This window comes from Macaca nemestrina, chromosome 10 (genome assembly GCF_043159975.1).
Source record: "Macaca nemestrina isolate mMacNem1 chromosome 10, mMacNem.hap1, whole genome shotgun sequence".
NCBI classification, from domain to species: domain Eukaryota; kingdom Metazoa; phylum Chordata; class Mammalia; order Primates; family Cercopithecidae; genus Macaca; species Macaca nemestrina.
Genome location: NC_092134.1, coordinates 124592146 through 124612975, shown reverse-complemented (window position 1 = coordinate 124612975; position 20830 = coordinate 124592146). Strand labels below are relative to the sequence as shown.

General features: G+C 34.5%; 1 long non-coding RNA gene across 2 annotated transcripts in view; it reads left to right on the top strand.

Moving 5' to 3' along the window:
* LOC105481467 (uncharacterized) overlaps nt 1-20830 on the top strand; it is a 197956-nt gene that overhangs the window by 147538 nt on the left and 29588 nt on the right. The window contains exon 1 of one of the 2 annotated variants that reach the window (XR_011608596.1): nt 17177-17220. The exons of the other annotated variant lie outside the window; for it this stretch is intronic. This is a non-coding gene — a long non-coding RNA (uncharacterized lncRNA). Of the gene's footprint in view, nt 1-17176; nt 17221-20830 lie in introns of those variants that run through there. 2 annotated transcript variants of the gene reach the window in all.

Sequence of the window (20830 nt, the reverse complement as noted above, 5' to 3'; positions counted from 1 at the left end):
TTCTCTGGGACTGCTATTATAAATTTGTTGGTATTTGTCATTATTAGTTGGACTATTTGTACATGTAGATGTATGTCTTCCATCAAATTTGGGAAGTTTTAGGTTATTATTTCTTTAAATGTTCTTTTTGTCTTTTCCCATCTCTCCTCTTCTCTGGGACTGCTATTATAAATATGTTGGTACACTTGATGGTGTCCCACAAGTCTCATAGGCTTTTATTTTTCTTCATTCTTCCTTTTCTTTTTAGTCTTTAAACCAGATAATCTCAACTGGCCTTTCATCAAGATCTCTGATTTTTTTTTCTTATTACTGTTCAAATTTGTTGTTGATATCTATTAGTGATTATTTTCACATAAGTTATAAATTTCTGCTTTGGAATTTTTGTTTCCTTTTTATAATTTCTATCTCTGTTGTTTTTCTTCATTTGCTAAGACATCATTCTTCTTATTTAGTTCTTTGTTCATGGGTTCATTTAGCTCTCTGGGCTTATTTAAGGAAATTAATTTAACGGTTTCCAATATCTGAGTTTTCTCTGAGACAATTTGTATTTATTTCCTTTTTTCCTGTGAATAAGCCACATATTTTTATTTAATTACATGTCTCATATATTTCTTAAACTAGACATTTTGAATATTATGTGTAATAAATCTTGAAAGAAGATTCTCCCCACCCTCAGGGTTTACTGTTGCTGCTTATTATGGTTTGTTGTTTTTTTAGTAACTTTTCTAAATTACCTTTGAGAAGACTGCATTCTTTGTAAGTGGCCACAAAATCTGTCTTTCTTAGAGTAATGGCTCATCTAGTGATCTGACAGAAATGCCCTTACATTCTTGGAGTTTTTTTTTTTTCTTAATCTCTCCTTGTCATTTCAGATTTTCTCCACATTGGGACACTCCTTCAATGCTTAACCAGGATGTTTACAACTCTAACTTAGCCATCACTTCCTGTTTGCATGTAGTCTAATTGTCAACCAGTGGTAAAAATTTATGGTCTTAGTAGTCTTTACTGACCTTACACTGTATGTGCACATGGATTTTTAGATTCCCTGGTTAAGTGGGAGATTTTTATTTTTCTTTTTTTTGAGATGAAGTCACGCATTGTCACCCAGGTTGTAGTGCAATGGTGTGAGCTTGACTCACTGCAACCTCCACCTCCTGGGTTCATGTGATTCTTCTGCCTCAGCCTCCCAAGTAGCTGGGATTACAGGCACACAGAACCACACCTGGCTAATTTTTTGTATTTTTAGTAGAGATGGGGTTTCACTATGTTGACCAGACTGGTCTTGAACTCCTGAACTCGTGATCTGCCCACCTTGGCATCCCAAAGTGCCAGGTTTTTAGGCGTGAGCCACCGCACCTGGCCTATATGGGAGCTTTTCAAAACCCTTATTCAGTCCTTATTCCTCCATGTGTCTCCTTCCCACACTTTTCCTTCCTAGGCTATTCATTTCGTATACTACTTGTGCCAATGGTTACTGTCTGTCACAGGCAGCTTCACCTCGTTTGTTTCTTCTTATGCCTTTGACAAATGTCACCTGAGAAGCCTGTTCATCCTGAAAAATTCCACGGTAGGCAAAACAAAAGCAAGCTCTTGAGCTTAGTTTTCAGAGAGCCACCAGACATATCAAAACACACTATTTCAACACTTTGAGGATAAGGTCCTCTATTGCTTCCTTCACTACCAACAAGTTTTATGAGAAATTTGACAGCTATGTTTGCAGTCACTGATGTGCTGGGGAATGATTTGATTCCAGAGTTTTGAAAAAGGTTATTCAGGCAGGTGTTTTTTGTTTTTTTTTTTTTACCCAGTTGTTTTAGTGGAGGGATAGAGTTTTGGAGTTCCCTACTCTGCCATTTTAAGTAACATCATATCATACCACCATCATTTTATTTTCTGATAATTTTTATAACAATTCTAATTTTATAAATTAATAAACTTATAATTTAAAAACCTCACATTTAAATAAAAATCATTGAAATAGACAAACATTTTTCTAGATTGCTTTGAAAATAATTCTGTAAATTATCTCTGGACTCTTGAAAAAAGAGCATAGGGTTGTATTTATAAACATTCAAATTTTTTATTTGTGATGTGAACTAAATTCTCTATAGGTTGACTATTAGTTTTGTTTGTTAATTTGGCGATGGTGGATCCTGTTGATTTTTGAAAGACTGAAAAAATTTATAAAATGTTTTAATACATTTTTGTTGTTTGTAATGTTTCCATGTATTTTTAAAATATACATTTTCTATATCTTGAAGTAATTTTATCAGACAGGCAAAAGTTAATGATTTTCATATAATTACATTTTAATTGTGACTAGAACTTTTTTTAATTATTAAATTTATTCCTCTATCTTACTTAATGTATTTTTTCTTCAAATTCTACTTTGTACGATATCAATTTTGTCTGCGCACTTTATTTTTTTTGTTTGCATTTGGCTAATACATTTTAACCAATCCTTTATATTTTATCATTCTAGGGTCACTTTATTTGAGATGAAGAGCTGATTTTAAAAAATGATGTTTTAAATCAAATTAATATTTTTTGCCTTTATGTAGACTAGGTGCTTGAAGCATTTGCATTCAGTGTTATAATTTATATTTTCTCTGGTATTGTAGAATTGTGTTTCTTCTTATTTCTTTTCCTACACATCAGGAATCATAGAAAATATGATTGCCATTGGTCATGCTGTATTGAATGTGCAAGACCATTTCCAGGCAGAGTAAACCTGCTGTTCTTTCCTGGCCCTACTAAAGATAGAGGGGCTCTATAAGTTAGCATAACTTAACCCATACCCATAACCTATTAAAAATAAATTAATGGGCCAGGTGCGGTGGTTCATGCCTGTAATCCCAGCACTTTGGGAGGCCAAGGCGGGCGGATCACGAGGTCAGGAGATCAAAACCATCCTGGCTAACACAGTGAAAGCCATCTCTACTAAAAATACAAAAAAAAAAGAAGAACTGAGTGTGGTGGCAGGTGCCTGTCATCTCAGCTACTTGGGAACCTGAGGCAGAAGAATTGCTCGAGCCCAGGAGGCAGAGGTTGTAGTGAGCCGAGATTGTGCCAATGCACTCCAGCCTGGGCGACAGAGCAAGACTCTGTCTCAAAAATAATAATAATTAATTAATTTTTAAAAATAAAATAAAATAATGTGTCACAGTGACTTCTCACAGTTTGGGAGTTTTGCTAAATTGGCCATTGTTGTCTCATTGCCCAGAATCCACTTACCATTCTTATGGCAGAAGCATCCCCATAATATTGTGAGAAATATTACTTTTTTCCCACTCCCAGTAAATGTTTGAATAAATTCTCACATTCTTCCCTGGGATTTTAGCATATGACTTATGCCAAAGCAATCAGGGTAATTATATTACTTTGGTCATAGTGCTTGTATCAGGATGAGACATTAATTCAATCAAAGACAATAAAAGGCAGTGATTGAATGACTTTTGTAGTAGCCACCAAAAATATATTTTTCTTGTGGATTTCATGGGGTGAGAGTGTAAGATGTGGGGCTTGTGCAGCCATCTTGCTGGCATCTTTCCATGTGGCTTGCTTGCTGACCTGCGGAAGAATAACAGCTAGTATGTGTATCCTAGGGATGTTGTTTTATTTCTCAATGGAACTCTTCCTCAGTCGCCCAATTTTATGAGCCCATCAGTTCCCTAACCTATTTGTAAGATAGGCAAGCAGTTTTTAGCCTTAATAATGGTTATATTTTTTCTTAAAACTTTTAACGTGTTCATTATTAATATCAGAAATTAAATACTAATATATATTTTGTGTAAGAAATATCATATGATTAAATAGAAAAATGAGGCATTCTAAATTCAAAATTAGTATGTTAATTGGTCATTTTGTGGTTGTAGGATTATAGTTGTTAAATATTTATATTACTTTGTAATTTCCAGCTTTTCTCTAATAGAAATTAAATGTATATAATCAAAAATAGAACAACAAATGACCTATATTGTAAAGCTGAGAGTGAAACACACAATTTTAGGCTCAATTACCATACTTGATAGTATAGTTCCCCACTGCCACTTCCAGCAATCTTGCCTCTTTCATCCATATGATCCATGATTTCCAATAGTCACATGATATGTATGTAACCTTACCTAATCTTACTTTGTGCATATCAACATTGGCCATACTTCTAAGACAAGCCGCTTTCAACCAAACTATCTCTTTCATTTTTTCTCTTAGCATTATTTTTCTTGTTTACCTGATTGAAATTCTTAAGATTGGAATTGCATACCCGACTCTCTCATCACCTAATCACAATGCTCCACTCAACTTGGGAACTCCAAAATATTCTGACTTGATTAATTTCTTTCCTTCTCTACCATGACAATTCTAATTTTGAAAAAAAAATGGTATTTATCCTGGACTACTGAAGTAGCCATAGAACTAGAAAACCTTGTCTTTCTATTACTCCACATACGTTAGAGGTGCAAAAAAACTCCTTTAAAGTATCTGGTTAAAACTATCCAATGTCTTTCTATAGCACTTGAAATTAACTCCTAATTCTAGCTTATAAAGCCCTATGTAATCTGTTTTGTTCCTACCCTTCATATTACCCTTGGACTACCCTCCCCTTCTCTCTGGCTCTACTCTAGCCAAATTAGCCTCTTCCCTTTCTTCCTTAAGCCTTTGGACAAGTTGCATCCTTTGCCCAGAAGACTCTTCCTTCTGGTATTTAAAAAGGTTTGCTTCTTGTCAATTAGTGCACAATTCAAGACTTACGTCCTCAGAGAAACTTTCAATTGACAATTCAATATAATGTATCTCTGAAACAGAAATTTATTCTCCAGAATAGCATGCTTTGTCATTGAATGGTTTCTTAGTTATTTGTTTAGTTAGCTGTTTATTGTATTATCTCTCACACTATAATGTAAGTTCCATTATGTCTGTCGTAGTCTTAAGTCTAGAACAATGACTATCTTACAGTTTGTTGCATAAATGATTAATCATGAATAAATGAACAGATCAGTATTCCATAAGAAAATGTTCATCATGTCAATGTAAGAATTAATTTTCCCATCTTTACTGTTACATGGCTTCTAAGCATTACTGTACTATAATGAGATTTGTACATGTCTTTCCTCCCCATTATATCCCATGCAATTTAATGAAAATGAGTGCTTTATTTTCCCTTCTTTGTACTTCCCAAGTAAGTGCCTTGCACATTACCTTAGTGTCTTATGCATAATGGCCATTCATAAATGTTTGTCTAATTGAATTATGTTGCCTTTACAAAATCTTAAGAGCCTCTCATGAGCATTCCGAAGGGAAAGATTTTTCTCTTAGAACCTCTCATGAGTCCTTAGACCAAAATTAATTGCTACTTCCTCTCTGTTTCCATTGCGATTAGTATATGCTAAGTGTTTTGAACAATATGATTTACATTGTAGAAATTCATCAACATGTCTATTTCTACAGCTAAATTGTTTTCTTAAATATAACAGTGCTCAAAAATATCATTGATAATAAATTGCAGTAGCATTCAGTTATGTGTTCATTCTCATCAAAATATGGGAGGTCAATATGGAAGACCATTATAATATAAAGATTTTGCAGTCTTTCCAGTTAGTTATTTCTACCAAAGAAAAATCATACATAGTTCTTGAAGGATCTTGACTATTACAGAATCACCACTCAGTCAGCCAAGCAACTTGCTTGAGAAAACAAAGCTGAAGTTATTTACATGCATTTTGCCTAACCAATCCGTGAAATCTATGACAATGAAGTAGAGCCCATAGTTCAGTTTTTGTTTAGGGAAGTATGTGATACAATTCTTTTTTTTTTCCTTTGCTTTAGTATTCTGGTAATAACAGACAATCTTCTCAGGAAAGGATGGTTTTTACAAGTATATAATAATTATGTTTTCATTAATTTCTAATATGCTTTGTCTTACTCTGAAAAACAAAAACAAAAACAAAACTGGACTATATACCATCAAAACAAACACATCAAACACAAAAGGAAGTTCAGCACAAATGAAACTTCCTAAAAGATACTTGCCCTTGGCTGATTTTTTAAAGAAACGTGTTCTGGCTCAAACCACCTTCAATATATTCGGGAGGAACAGAAATTGTGCCTTTGAAATAGGGAGTTCCACTTTAAGGAAACCCAACACTCTTTAATGCCCCTGTGTGACTATGACTTCAATGTTTCTTCATCATTCAATTGTTCATTTGTTTGTTTTTTAATAGACCACTTTTTGCCAGGCACTGTTACTGAATCTGGGAATACAGTAGTGAATCGGACAGAGTAGGCCCTAGCTAACAGACATTTGTCATTCTAGTGAAAAACTTGAGAGTTCATCATGTACTAGATAGGGTAGGCATTTTTCTTCAGGTACTTTATCTTTTCTATCCCTTACAAGATGAAGCCACCAAAACTGATGAATGGCATACTTGTCACTGAAAGTAGAATAGTGGAAGATAGCAAAGACCATTCTTCCCCTATAAATTAGCCTGAAAATTTTGTAGCCATCCAGACTTTATCTCACTGGTCTGAGCAATCCAACAAGAACAAAGCATTGCAGTAGCTCTTAGCTGAGATCCAGATTCTCCAGGTGGTAGACTGATGAACTGTAAATAATAAGTAATCATCCAGAATCCCAACAATGCAACTTGTTAGGAAGAAAACATACAGATTCAAATTTTATTCTTTTAACTTTCATCCCATGATGTCACTAGATAGTTCACAATACTAACAATGACCTATAGTGAGCATCTGGCAAAATGTCCTCAAATATTTGAGCAAAACTGATGTTTGTTGAGGCCACACAATTCCTAAGAATTTAAAAATATTATTCTGTGCATGTTTGATTTTAAAGCTCCCCTGGTCATCACTGTGGTAAATTTTATTTTGGATCTTTCATTTCATATGGCTGTGGCAACACCTTAGTGGTCGTAAATACTTTTGCCAAGAAGGCAACATTAATCCATGCCAGCCATCATTATACAGTTCATATGAAAGTCCAGGAACTAAATGAACTTTACTATTCTTCAGGTTATTTTACTTTCTGGGTCAAGTATTCAAACAACTCCATGTCAATCTAGCAAGTATATGACTGAGAATAAAACGTGCCTGGTATCTATCAAATGGGTCAAGAAAGAGTGCTTCAAACAGTTCTGTAATCTTAGCATTGCAGAATTTGCCTGCCACAATTTACTACATTTTATTTTACCCATGACCCTTAGATTCATAATCTGCTACAACCACTACTTTTCCTAGTAGTGCATTCGTATCTGGAAAGGCTACACAATTTTTGGCAAGTAACATCATATTGGACCAAGACGCAGCACAATGTTTTCCCAACTGATGCTGGAGATTGCAGGCAATGTTTATTGTAGGGCTTGAGGAGTAGTGTTTGGTCTGAGGTATATTTCAGAGAGAAATACTGCATAGCTCTCTTCCCAGTGTATAAACCATATATTATACCATCCGCCTTTGCCAAAATCGGCAGAAACTCTACCTCAAGTGAGTCAATGGAATGAAGATCATCAACCTTATGGCCTCGTAGCCTTACCACCAATCTACTTTATTTTATATCTCTTCTTGGTTTGCCAGAAATAATTTTATACAGGAATGACTTACATAATGGGTTAAGTCTGAACATCTGTTGACATTGCGGTTAATGTCAATACACATCTATGACCACATGTATTTGTTAATATAATTATTCACATATTTATCCCATTGTCTTTGTCTGTGGAGTTTGCAGCTGCTCACTCTGTATATTTTTCTTCGTCATTCCTTCATTGTCTCATGTAAAAATTCCTATACTCCCAGCCATGCTATCCTATTCATCCCATGTGAAAGGAAATGCAGAGAGGTTCAGGTAAATTGTTACTGACAACTGTTTTTCCTGTAACAATTATTATAGAGAAAATTAGCAATATTAGGGACATCAAAACAATTCCAAAAGAGCTGTGTCTTGTACTCGGCATATACTAATTCAAGAGGTCAATGTTCCTCTGCCAGGAGGTGGCATGTGTATGTACTCTCTTAAGGAATCTGTAAGATAAAGATCCTTAAAACTTGAATGTTGATTAGAAATATAGCCTATCCATAAAGTGTTGCTTTTTGTCTCTGTAGCAAGAGTAATGGTTATTATATGACATTACTGGATGTGGGGTGAGAGATTGCCAAGTTAATAACTCTAGAACTTTATATTCTTAGACAAGAAATATAGGCACTTGTAAAGGTTTAGGAATTTGTATGGGGGGTGGGGGCTATGTGTCATTGCAATAGAGTATCTCACTATACTGTGTAGTGGCACTTAAAGTATCTAAGTAGGAATACTCTACCAGTTTAGCAGTAGAGGGCAAATAATGATGCAGATAATGAATTACACAATCTGTAAGCAACCACTCTGTTGAATTTTCTATGGAAAAAGGACATGATATCACTAGTGCCTTAGGCTTAAACCATTTTGATATGTTATAAACTGAAAATGATAGTGACCTGAATGCTTAAGAAGCACTAGAAACTAGAAAATATGAAAATCTGCAGGTGGAAACCTTAAATATTGCATACTTCTTTGGCTGGTTCTTTCTTCGTGTTGCAAACATCAATTATTAAATACTACCGACATTATTTAAGTAGTCACTTTTAATCATAATATTTTACATGTATATTTATACCACCATAATGAAAGTTCCCAATGTGTTTTACCAACTATACATAGCTTTATTAATAAACTGTGGTTATCTTCACTCAAAGCACATTTTTATTCAAGATAATTGTACAATGCAGTAGACATAGATTATGCTAATAGACAAGAGGAAACATGAATAAATAAAAGCCGTAGATAATCCCCACATCTAATTTTAACTACTATTTTAAATTTTTCTCTTCCACCAAACCTTTATAAGGGCTGCTAACAAGTAATAAAATTGACTGACTGGCATTTCATTTCGCCTTCCTTCTGTTGCTCACCTATAGGTAGAAATGCTAACAAGCATGGGAATAGGGATGAGACAGGAAGTAAAGGAAAAAGGCAATAGAAGAAGTAAGAGGTAATCCAACACCTGGGTGATCAGCTCATGAATAACAGAGAGTTGACTGAAATGATAACACTTAAGTAAGTACTGTGATAAACTCTGTAATCAGTATTCTCAGTGGCCTAGTGGCAAGAAAGAGAACTACTATCTTTGCAAGTAAAGGGAAGTCCATGATTTTTAAAGGATTTGTGCTACAAACAGGATATTAAGCTTCAGTGCAAAACACCTGGGGTATTTCAACTGGGGCGTTTAGATACCTCTTAAAAGCCTTTCTCATATTATATAAAGACTCCAAGTTTATAAGCAGTCTTAAATGAACATATGTATTTATATTTATATATAGTCATGACATTATCACCTCGTATAAAATTCACTAATCGCAAAATTCAATATTCACAAAATGTGATAAGATGAAATGTTTTGGTTTTCTCCAAATTATGTTTTTCCTTTACTAACTAAAGTTATAGACCTCTTTTTTTTTTTTTTTTTTGAGACACAGGAAAGTATTGTGAAAAGAATGAATACTTGCATTCAATGACTGCACTCCATCCCAATAAGAAAGCACATCTATCTAGAATCATCTTGCATAGGTACACAGTTATCAAAGTTATTTTTACCATCACTCCTAATGGAGGATTGTGTCTTCCATTGTTTTTCCTTGCTCTGTCACAGTACTGTGTAACACACCCAAGTAAGGAAGAGCTGGTTGCTTACTGGCAGGAATAGAAACACTGATTATGTCTTCCTCTTAGGTCTCTTTCAATCTGTTTGTTTTCTGTAATCATTTTATACATGTCTGCCAACAAACCCTTCAATCAGAATTAAATAAAGTTCTTCAACTTATAGAAATGTTACCTTCCTGGGCCACTAGATGTTTACCACATTTCTTAAATATTCTCAAATAACTTTTTTTTAAAAAAAATTTTAAGCATTTTTTTCTTTTTTTCTTCACGGAAACCAATCACATTCTTGCCACCTTCAGGCAAACCCACTTTTGAAGGCCCATTTTTACTTTGCAAAGCCATATTTTGACTTTCAGATCTAGAGTCTTAACAATGCCAAGGCAAACCATAACTCTCCTGTTGTAGAATGCTGAACACTAGAAAATAAGTTAGTGACCTCACCTCTAGATATATGCTTAATATCACACATTTGTATTTGGGGTATTAAAACTCCTGCATTTGTCACTCCTAATTGGATCCTAAGCAGAGAAAAAGCAGTTCACAGCATGCCCTCTGCGAGCTGTCATAAACAAATATGAGGCAGTGCCAAATCCTCCAAGGATTGACAGCCAATGATTAGGATGTTTTAGTTTAGTGGACATACAGAACTTCTTTTGACATCTAAATGGGTGAGTGCCATGAGTAATCTATTTTTTGCAAATACTCAAATTTAGAATGAACAAAAAGTAACTTAAAGTAGCATTTTAAAAAAATTAGAGTTAGCAGAGAAGTTGATTTCTCCAAAAATTATGAATTACCAGAACTGAAATAATTAAAATAAGTTGTAGACATTTTCTTTCTGAAAAAACATGGTATGAAGGAAACACATGCACATGGACTGTACTGGTTTTTTATTTTATTTTAATGTTTTGTTATGCTCTCTCTTTTGGCTGAATTACTCATATATATATTTGTTACTTGAGACAGGGTCTCACTCCTGTCACACAGGCTGGAATGCAGTGTCACAATAATGGCTCACTGCAGCCTCCACTTCTCAGGCTCAGGTGATCCTCCCACCTCAGCCTCCCTAGTAGCTAGGACCACAGGCATACACCACCATGCCCTGCTAATTTTTTGTATTTTTAGTAAAGAAGGGGTTTCACCACATTGCCCAGGATGGTCTGTTCATCATGAATTAAAAAAAAATCAATGGGAAAGGTTATAGGTAACCTCTTGATTTAGAGAGAGACTGGATAATGGACAGTTGGAAAGGCCTACTGGTTGGGTTAGACTCCTAATCAGTTCTAGTTTATTGTTACAGTTTATTTGAATATAACTATTCTATAAAATTTAAAAAATGGTGTAAAAATTAGGAAATTTTACCACCTTTTTTCTTTAATTTAATTTTTTAGGTAGGGTCCTGCTGTGTCACCCAAGATGGAGTGCGGTGGCATGATCATGGCTCACTGCAACCTTAACTTCCAGACTCCAGCAATCCTCCTTCCTCAGCCTCCCAACTAGCTGGGACTACAGACATGTGCCACCATGATTGGCTATTTTTTATACTTTTTGTAGAGACAGGTTTTTCCATGTTGCCCAGGCAGATCTTGAACTCCTGGGCACGTGTCTGGCCTCATGCTATCATTTTAAATTTTCTGTAGAAGTTTCATTTACTCTCAAGGAGGTCTCCCAACTCACCCATTTGTTGCTTGCTGTGATCCAGATAGAAATTTTAATCTTTCAACTTCAAATTTTAATGATTGAGAGAATGTTAATGATGATGAAGAAAAGTTATTATCCATTTGCTACCAAACTCTTGAAGAATTCTAGTTCTACTCTTGAGAGTATGTTTCGAATATGAGGAGAGAAAAAACTCTTATGGAAGCTTGACAGAAGTGGGGAAATATTACCTTTGTACTTCACAGCTTATTTCTGGTATAACCCTGAATACAACATCTCAGAATATAATGCTTTATTCCTGTGCATGATTTTAAGAAAAAAATATTGACCATTAGAATAATAAAATGAGTCTCATCAGCATGTGAATTTGAATTTATAAATAACCTTTTCCTTGGGAATTTTATCTTTGGAAGAAATACAGTCCATACAATGAAGGATGTAATGGCTCCATCATTGTTAAATAATTATGATCAGGAAACAATCAGAAACTTGGTATTTTATTTTTGTGTGTGTTATTTTGCTTCATGGGAACCAGCAACATTTCACATGTATGATCTTTCCACTTTTAATGGCATTGGTCCTAAGGGTTTGAGATAAAAGTTATTTTAATTATTATTAGGAGAAGGGGATACCAATAATAGCTTATATCAGTTTATTTGCAATAACGCGACTAGAATGAGTAAGTGGAACAGTTGACTAACCACAGTGATTTGCATGTGGGATCCTATAAAATCATCTAAAGAAATTAACAATTAAATGAATTTATAAACTATTATTTTCTCCTAAAACTTTTTTGAATTTTCTGGTGTTTTCTTCTTTCATTACACGGGTCATGTTATTGTTTGTATTTTGTTTTTCTTTTTGATTGTTGTTACAAGTAGAGAGGCATATGATTGACTAAGGGGAAAGAGGGGGACAGTAAAGAGTCCTTGACACTGGCCATGAATAGCTACTTTTTGTTGGACTTTAAATGGTGCTGAGTTGTGCAAACATAGCACCAACTCTAGGGCTATGAAATATAGGGCACTGATTAGACCAAATCTGGAAAGTCCTATTTATTTTCAGTCAAGAAAATTTAAACCATACGAGGAAAACTAGTGCATTTTCATGAAAACGTTCCAGGATTTTTTGATGGAGTATGTCCTGTTATATGGAGTAATTCTAAATGTTTACTTTGATAATGATTTAGCTCAGCCACATATGTGACATTTTAAGATCCACAAGATGTAACTTGATATAAGGAAGAACTTTTTATCAATTTTCTGCAGATAGAATACATTGTTTGTGAGACCGTAAACTACCTATTGTTTGGATTGTTCAAATAGAGAATGGATGGCAAAATAGCTAGACTGAATGGATTTACAGAATATTGAATCTGGGATTGGACTTACCTTGTTTCAAATCCTGATTTCAAGACTTATGAACTGTGCGATCTTGGTATAGTTACTTAAATTTTGTAATGCCCAACTTTCACAACATGAGAATAACATGTACCTCATCAAGTGTTTATGGGGCTATTATAAAGTATGCAAAGCAATTAATGCAGAATATGATACCTGTAGAAACTCAAAAATAGTAATTGCCATTTTACTGCAGAATTAATTTATTCATTCAATGGTTACTGGAGTAAAATGTTTTGAATTGTCCTCAGCTCACCATGATAGAGCTCTTTTAACCATGATTTTTAGCATGTATCCAATACTCACTATTATAAAATAGCTGATATGAGTGACACTCTTTATCCAATTACAATCATGGCATGGTGTAACAGTAAACATTTCCCATGACATGAAATTAAGCATAATTGAGTGAATATTATAGAATGGGATCTCTTATTGAATCATGATAAGTGAATAATATTGAGCTAGCTATTTTAACTAGCTAACCCACCAACTCTAATTGCATGATACCACCTTTATATAGATGGTCAGTAAATGGAAGGACATTAGCTAGAGTTGGCTCGACTTGCAATGGCCTTCAAGTTTCTCATTTGTTCATTTCACTTTTAGTTTATCTTTCTAAAATTCATAATACATGGCAGACCACATTTCTGAGAAATATGTATATACATGTGGACATGTCTGTTAGTTTCTTCATTTGAGCAATGCTTTTACTCTTCTTTTTTTTTTTTTTTTGCATACCTAAGAGAGCTTTCTTCAGATAAAATTTGTTTTTAGCAAGTCATTCTCAAGTATTGTTCCCTAACATATCTGCACAACTGAGTTCCAGATAATTTATGGGTTCTCACTTTGCTCAGTTTTCAACCACTTTTGAAAAATGTGATAAACCAGAAACCCAAGTGAGTCAAAAATCAGTGGAAGTGTTTCCCTGATATAGCTGTGTCTTCTGAAATTATGGAAATAATGTTCATGTGTTCCTGAGTGCTTCTTTTCCAATTTCTTGTATAATGTGGAATTAAACTTCATTTTTTCATAGTGTATCATTGATGATGTGATCATGAATAATCCCTGAATTATATACAAATATGTGTTCATTACCAGACATACCTTTGTCAATTAAAAAAAAAATTAATGAAACAGTGTTTTATTCAGGATTCTTGGTTAAAAGCAACAGGGTAGTGGGGGTGGGGAACACTGAGTACTTTTAAACAATGAGAGAATCATTGCAAGCAAATCTGTACTCAGAAAATCAGTAGAAAGCTGACATACCAAGTTTGGAAAATTGGCAGAAGCCAAGAGAGATCTGGAGCATGAACAGCAGGAGCCAGAGGAAGGGCACGCATCAGGAATCCGATGGTTTGCTCACCAGCTAGGCGGCTGCTGGAAACCTGACCTCCGAGCGTCCCTCTGCCACTAGAATAAGATTCAGCTTTTCAGATTAGGTCACACGGCCAAATCCTGGCTGTTGTCTGTAGGTGGAGAAGGGAAGAATATGCCTTACTTTTCCCAACAGAACTGTAACAGCTTGAGGAAGTTTGGTGTGAGAGGTGAGCCCCAGCAATTTCCATTCAGGTAAAAGTACACAAATTATAAAATTCTTTCAAAAAAGATACTGGTATAGCTGGGTGCAATAGGAAAAAGTGGAGTGGAGCATAAGACCAGACTTTTCCAATTAGAAAGATGCAAATTGTACATCACTCAGAAATACTCACAAAAGTGTAGTTTGTAAAAATGTTATCTGCTGACTGTATTTTTTCCGCATTTGTTGAAAATTAAGAAAATAGATTTTTATTTAGGATAAATCTGTTTTTTTTAACAAATTTTTTTCTATAAAACTGTATATATTTATCTTTTATATTATGAATAGGCACCCACGACAGTGTCTTAGTTGCCACAATAGACATATCCAGGACAAGTAGGATTATCAAAGTTGTATCATAATGACTTAAATGAAATTTACCAAAAATACAATTAAGGAATATTTAATCCTAAATATCACTAAGCTTAGGAATTTACAAAAGAGGAATAAACACTATTATTCCTTTCAAATTGATTCTTCATCCATTTTTCTTCCTCTGGAGATTTTATACATTGTTTCTTTAATTGTCTAGGAAACTTTTGCATCAAAATCATTTAGGGGATGGGGTATGTATTCCTGAGCCCCATCCTAGAACTAATGAACCTGAATTTGGGATGGTGAAACTAAACACACTTATTTTAAAGAAACATCCCAAGTATATTTGAACATTTAAAAACTATGCATTAGAAATTGTTCTTAGTAGCTCAATCTAACTTAAGTTGATCAGGTTTGCTAAATAAGAAAAAAAAATCAGAAAGATCAGGTACAATCTGAAAAGAAAAAACATCAGGAAATTAAGTGTTTTTGAAATCTTACTCTCTCATATTGTGTCACTTTTATGTCCCAAAAGCCAAGATACTGTGTTGCCGTACCAAAGTGTTTTAGATGCTTAATAACATATTTAAACATAAAAGTAAATTTTCACTGTGGGCCAAAGTCATCTGTTTTTCTCATGCGAAACATACTAAATTTACTAGAGATGCACATGAGAATTTCAACCCAAGTTTTAAAAATATGATTTCCTTAGATGTGAATTTTTTAGGCATGCTAAAGGAAAAGTTATTTAGAATGAAAGAGAAACTGCTAACAGAAAGGGAGGTTACAAGCCTGTCTTTAGACAGCTTCTTGCCTTACAGTGTTCTAGCAAACCGTATTGAAATGAATGAAAGCAATTATAAAAGGAAGCTGCTGACCTTTTTGAAAAGGCTGCCGATCCATAATACCTCCTGCAATGCTCGTCCCCTTTATTCATGCTTAACAAACCTTGTCACCCTTGTCGCAGTGCCTTAGAACCCCTTGTTAACTTTTCCCCTTTTGTTGTCTTTAGGGTATCTGCAGTATGCCTGTCTGCTGAAATACCTCTCAATTGCCAATTAGAGGAAGTTTAAGAATGAGTACCTAGGGATGAATTAACCTAGCAAGTTAACCTGGGGAAGAATGTGTTAGGGATACAAACTCTCATCATCACACCTTGCATATTTACTTACTCATCTGGTTTACTTGGGAGTGAGGATGGAGAGGTTTAGGTTATGTATTTGCACAACAGTTGGAAAGCATCTCAATCCGGTTTTTCAGCATGTAAACAATTTGAAAAACAAACACCAGAATCTTAGAAATACCTCCCCACCAATGTGTTCATTTTCCCTCAAGTGAAAAAAATGCTAATATGTAAGCACTGCTTTGCGGAAACACTTAACAGCTACCTGTAGGTAGAATAATACAATTCCTTTAGGAGAGTCTTATCCAGAATATCTTCTTGCTTTATAAGGCCGACTTAACATATAAGCCCCTGGATCATCCCTGTTTGGATTAACAATCATTTGAATGATTATTAAGCAGAATTCTGTGGAATTGAGTAGTTCTGGCACTCAGATAAGAAAAAAAAAAAATCTCTTCTATTTAAATTATCTGATATTTGAACATCTAATCAAGTTTTTTTTTTGTTTGTTTTTTTGTTTTTTTGTTTTTTTTTTTTAGTTTGTGCTTCTCATTTTCTGCTTTCATAGCAAGTAGTTTCTTGAAGGAACGTTGTAGACCATGAACTCTTAGTACCTATTACTGAATAATTTGTTAACATGCTTGCAGTAGCAGAGTGAAGAAAAATGAGATGAGATAATGTAAAATATGTGGTGTATTTGATCCTGAGGTACTCTTACTTTCCATAAATGTCATGTATTGTTGCTAATGTACGCTGACAACATATATAACCTTCTGTGCATTTATAAAGGTTGAGGCATGGAAGAGGAAAAGCATATAATGAGCCTTTACTATGTTCTGTTCACAAAAAACCGATGAGCTTTGCGGAGGCAAAAGGAGAACTTTATTTTCTAAAAGCAATCTGCAGACTGGGGAGACATAGTGTTTAGGTGCAAAATGAAAGTGTGCTTCAAGGAGGAGTCAGGGAGTAGGAGATTATAAATGCAAAAATTGCAAGGCATGGGAAAAGGAGTCAAGGGAGTGAGAAATCGAGTCTTGATTGGAGGACGTTTAAGCCCCAAATCACTAGTCTCTCTTAATTGCGTGGTTCCAGGCAGTCTGTCCGTGGGCATGCTATGATTTGGATCTGTGTCCCCACCCAAATTTCATGGGGCCTGATGGGAGTCGATTTGATCATGGGGGCAGACTTCCCCCTTGGTGCTGTCATATCCATAGTGAGTTCTGAGATCTAGTTGTTTTAAAGTGTGGGGCATCTCCTCCCTCTCCTTCTTCCTCCTACTCTGACCCTGTGAAATGCCTCGTTCCTCCTTTGCCTTCCACCATGACTGAAGTTTCCTGAGGCTTCCCCAGAAGTCAAGCGGAAGTCCTCATGCTTCTCTTCCGGTCTGTGGAACTGTGAGACGGTTAAACCTCTTTACTTTATATATTGCTGCTCTCAGGTATGTCTTTACAGCAGTGCGAGAATGGACTAGTACAGGGCAGTCAGGGAATTTCCTGCTGCAGCCGATTTTGACACCAACAATAGGATCAGGTTTGGCTTGATTGAAGGAAGGGCATTCTTATAAGACACCTTTGCAAAAACATAAAGTCCTTTTTTGAACAGACAGGGTGAGTGACTGCTTTTCTGTACTGGCTGCCTGGTTCGGCTTTTAAGTTTGGATGTCTTAGAGATGAAAAGTCTATTTTGCCTGCTGGGCAGGGCATACGTTAACAGTTCATTTTTTTTTTTTTTTTTTTCACAGATCGAATTTAGTATCTCAAAAAATCTATTATAGCGTTATTAATCTTAGTTTTTAGATGAGGAACATAAGATAAATACAGATGAAGTTATTTGCTGAAAGCCACATAGCTAGTAAGAGGCAGCAGAGAAATTAAAATTCAAAGAGAATTTTCAAATTCAAATAGAATTTTCTATGGGTCCAGAATCAGTGTTTTGTTTTCCCCCCATATTATCCCATACTATATATAAATAAATTCTTTGCTAGATCAGAGGGTAGCAAATATAAAGTGAAAAGGGCCAATTACAAGATCAGACATAGGTTATGAAAATTCTAACTAGAAAATTGAAAGGAATAGTGGAGTTTATACAAAGTTAATTTGTAAAAATAAGTCTTTTCACGTTGTATTAATATCATCTGAAAAATGTTTGTTTCTTGTTTCACCCAATTTTACATTGGATTGGAAAAAAATATCTAGGTAAAGAGAAGCATGCAAGAAATGAACTGTAGGTGTCTCTAGCTATATATTAAGATTCTCAATTCTAATAATGATGTCACTGAGACAGAATGCAACTTGCCCACAGTTACACAGCGCTTATGACAAATAAAGTACAATATTCCATGTCTTGATCTTTTAAAATGTGAATAACTATGTTAGCGTGAATTATTTTTTCTTATAAAATGCTTGCCAGTGTATTTATATAAAAAATTACTATGTTTCCTTTCTCCATGCTTTCTGTAAATATCTTTTACAAAGTCATAATGATATTATAATAAAGCAGATCATTACAGCAGCTTCATTATATCACCCTTTCCCATATTTCCAAATTCTTAATAACTTTCTGACTAAAGGTAAGATGGCTGAATCAATTCCTCTAGAATTCCTCACAGATAATTACTTCTTATAGTGCTAGAAACTGTAGGCACATCAGAAGTCACTGGATGCTAGTCTGATGGTGTCAGTTTGCTTTGACACTTTATTTTAAACGGAAATGAGAGCTTCTCCCTCTTTTACACAGTATAATGTTCCATTTTTTACCCACTAGACAGTGTCACTTCCAGCCTCCTACAGAAACATTTCACTAGGGTGCTTCCTAAATCCCTATCAGCATGCAAGGGATTTGCATTGCAAATGCTTATATTATATTGTATTTCTATGTTATAACATTTCAGGGTGTTTTTTGTGTGTTACATTCCCTGTCAAGGTTGTTCATAAAGGAGGAAAAACTGCTCTCATGTAAAAAATCACCCGATTGATTTTAAAATACAGCGTTTAAAAACTATAGTGTTTTATTTAACTTAAAGTAAGATAATTGTTTATTATTATTACTTGATTAATTAATTAGGAAGAAATTCAATCAGTCATTTGCAAAAGTGCCTAAGGCTTAATTAATAAAAAATGCAGTCATTTGTAAAAGCGCCTAAGGTTAGATTAGGTAGACTAGAGAAACATGTATGTGTATAGATAGATAGATAGATAGATGGATGGATAGATAGATAGATAGATAGATATCTTATTTTCCAGTTTCTTTGTGAACATTAAACTATTTTAAATATGTAAAGCTTCAAAGGATAGTCCTCTTAAACTTTGTATAGAATAAATAATACTTCTTTTTCTTTCTTGGTCAGTAGCCCCATTCCCATTATTGGAAAAGAAGTGATTTTTCAAAAGCAACTTTATCTTACACAGAACAGAATAACAAATTCCTGATTTGTCCCTGTGACATTTCTTATGAGGTCCCTGAAGTCTTCAGAGAAAAATTTTGGAGGTGGGAATCATAGCTTAAATAAAACAGGTTAAGAAGAGTATGAGGTAATTCTGAAACCAACCACTAGAAAACTGAAATGAAGTCTTCCCCAGTTTACTTACTTTTCCCCCATGCCTTATCTACCCTAGTAGTCAGAGAAGAATTAAGCCCCTATTACATCATCATCCTTCCCAATTTTGTAATAACTTTTTAGAAGAAAAGACATGTTGGAGCAAAAGGTGTCTTCAACCTTATTCTAATTGCTCAGCATGATTCTCAACAATCTGACTTTTTATAATTAAAAAATAGTCTGGTATAAGTTTATTTTTTGCGGCTCCTTGTGGCACTTTATTAGATTTCATATTTATGGTCTAGCCATAATTTCTTTTCCCACATCTTGTACTTTGATCTCCTCCTCAGCTAGACAAGTGCCTTATGAAGAGAAAAAAAAAGTTGGTTTACATACTACAGTAATTAAGAACTAAAAAGATGCTTTCACAGCTGTTGCTTTTGAAGTCAAGTTTAGTTAGTGGCAAGGTGCCAATTTTCAATTAAAAATAAGATTTTTATTTTAAAAGTATAATGTGTTATATTATTTCTATAATTCATTTTTAATGCACTCTTTTTTTTTTTTTTAATAAAAAAGTACTCTGCTAGTAACCGGGGTCCAAACTATCAATTACTTAAGGCCGAGTCCTTCGACAATGGTATATAGCATGCTGTGTTTGTTCAGCTTTTGTTTGTTCATCATTTGTTAAGCTGAAATAAAATACTTTCTCCCATTTAAAAAAAAAAATGTTTAGAAGGAATTTTAGTTAAGGCAGTTTTTTTCTATTTTTGTTTCATCTCTGAAAAAATATTTGAAGTATACAAATACATACATGCATATATTCACTGTGCTTTAATTTTAAAATTGAAACTGAAGGGGATAGGTACTAGTGTTAATTCAATTCAACTTGGTAGAAATTGAATCTATTTTCTGTTCTTATCTTTTCTTATAATTACAGAGATGTGTTTACTTAACTTGAACAGATAAGCCATTTTACTTAGTTATCAGAAGAATGGCATTGGAGGAAGCTCAGGTGTAACTTATTATACTAATGCAAGTTTGGCCTTGACATTGGCTTATAATAAAGCTAAAATCCTAGAAAGATGCACCAGTATCTGAATGTCATGCCCAAGGAGGGATGGGAAACAAAGGATGCTTCTCTTTCCTTGTGTAAAAATGTTATTATTTTTCAGAGTGATGGGCCAAACTCTGAAGACTTCAAATTTACATGATTGTCCTTTATAAAAGAAAAGAAAAGAAAATGTCCTTAATTTCTTTATTTCTTTCCTTCTGTCATCTCTCTGCCCCATAGTTTGTCTTCCTTCTGGGTCAGTGGTGCTGCTCACTGCTGATGATGCTCTATTTGGTCCAACCTCAGGTTTCTATTGGCACTCTTGGTAGCTGTTGCTTTGTTTGTTTGTTTGTTTGTTTTTGTTTTCAGTTTCTTGCCCTTATCATCAAGACTCACTGCCTCCCATTATCAATATTTACTTAGCATTTACAGTGTACTAGAAACAATAGAACATACAGAGAG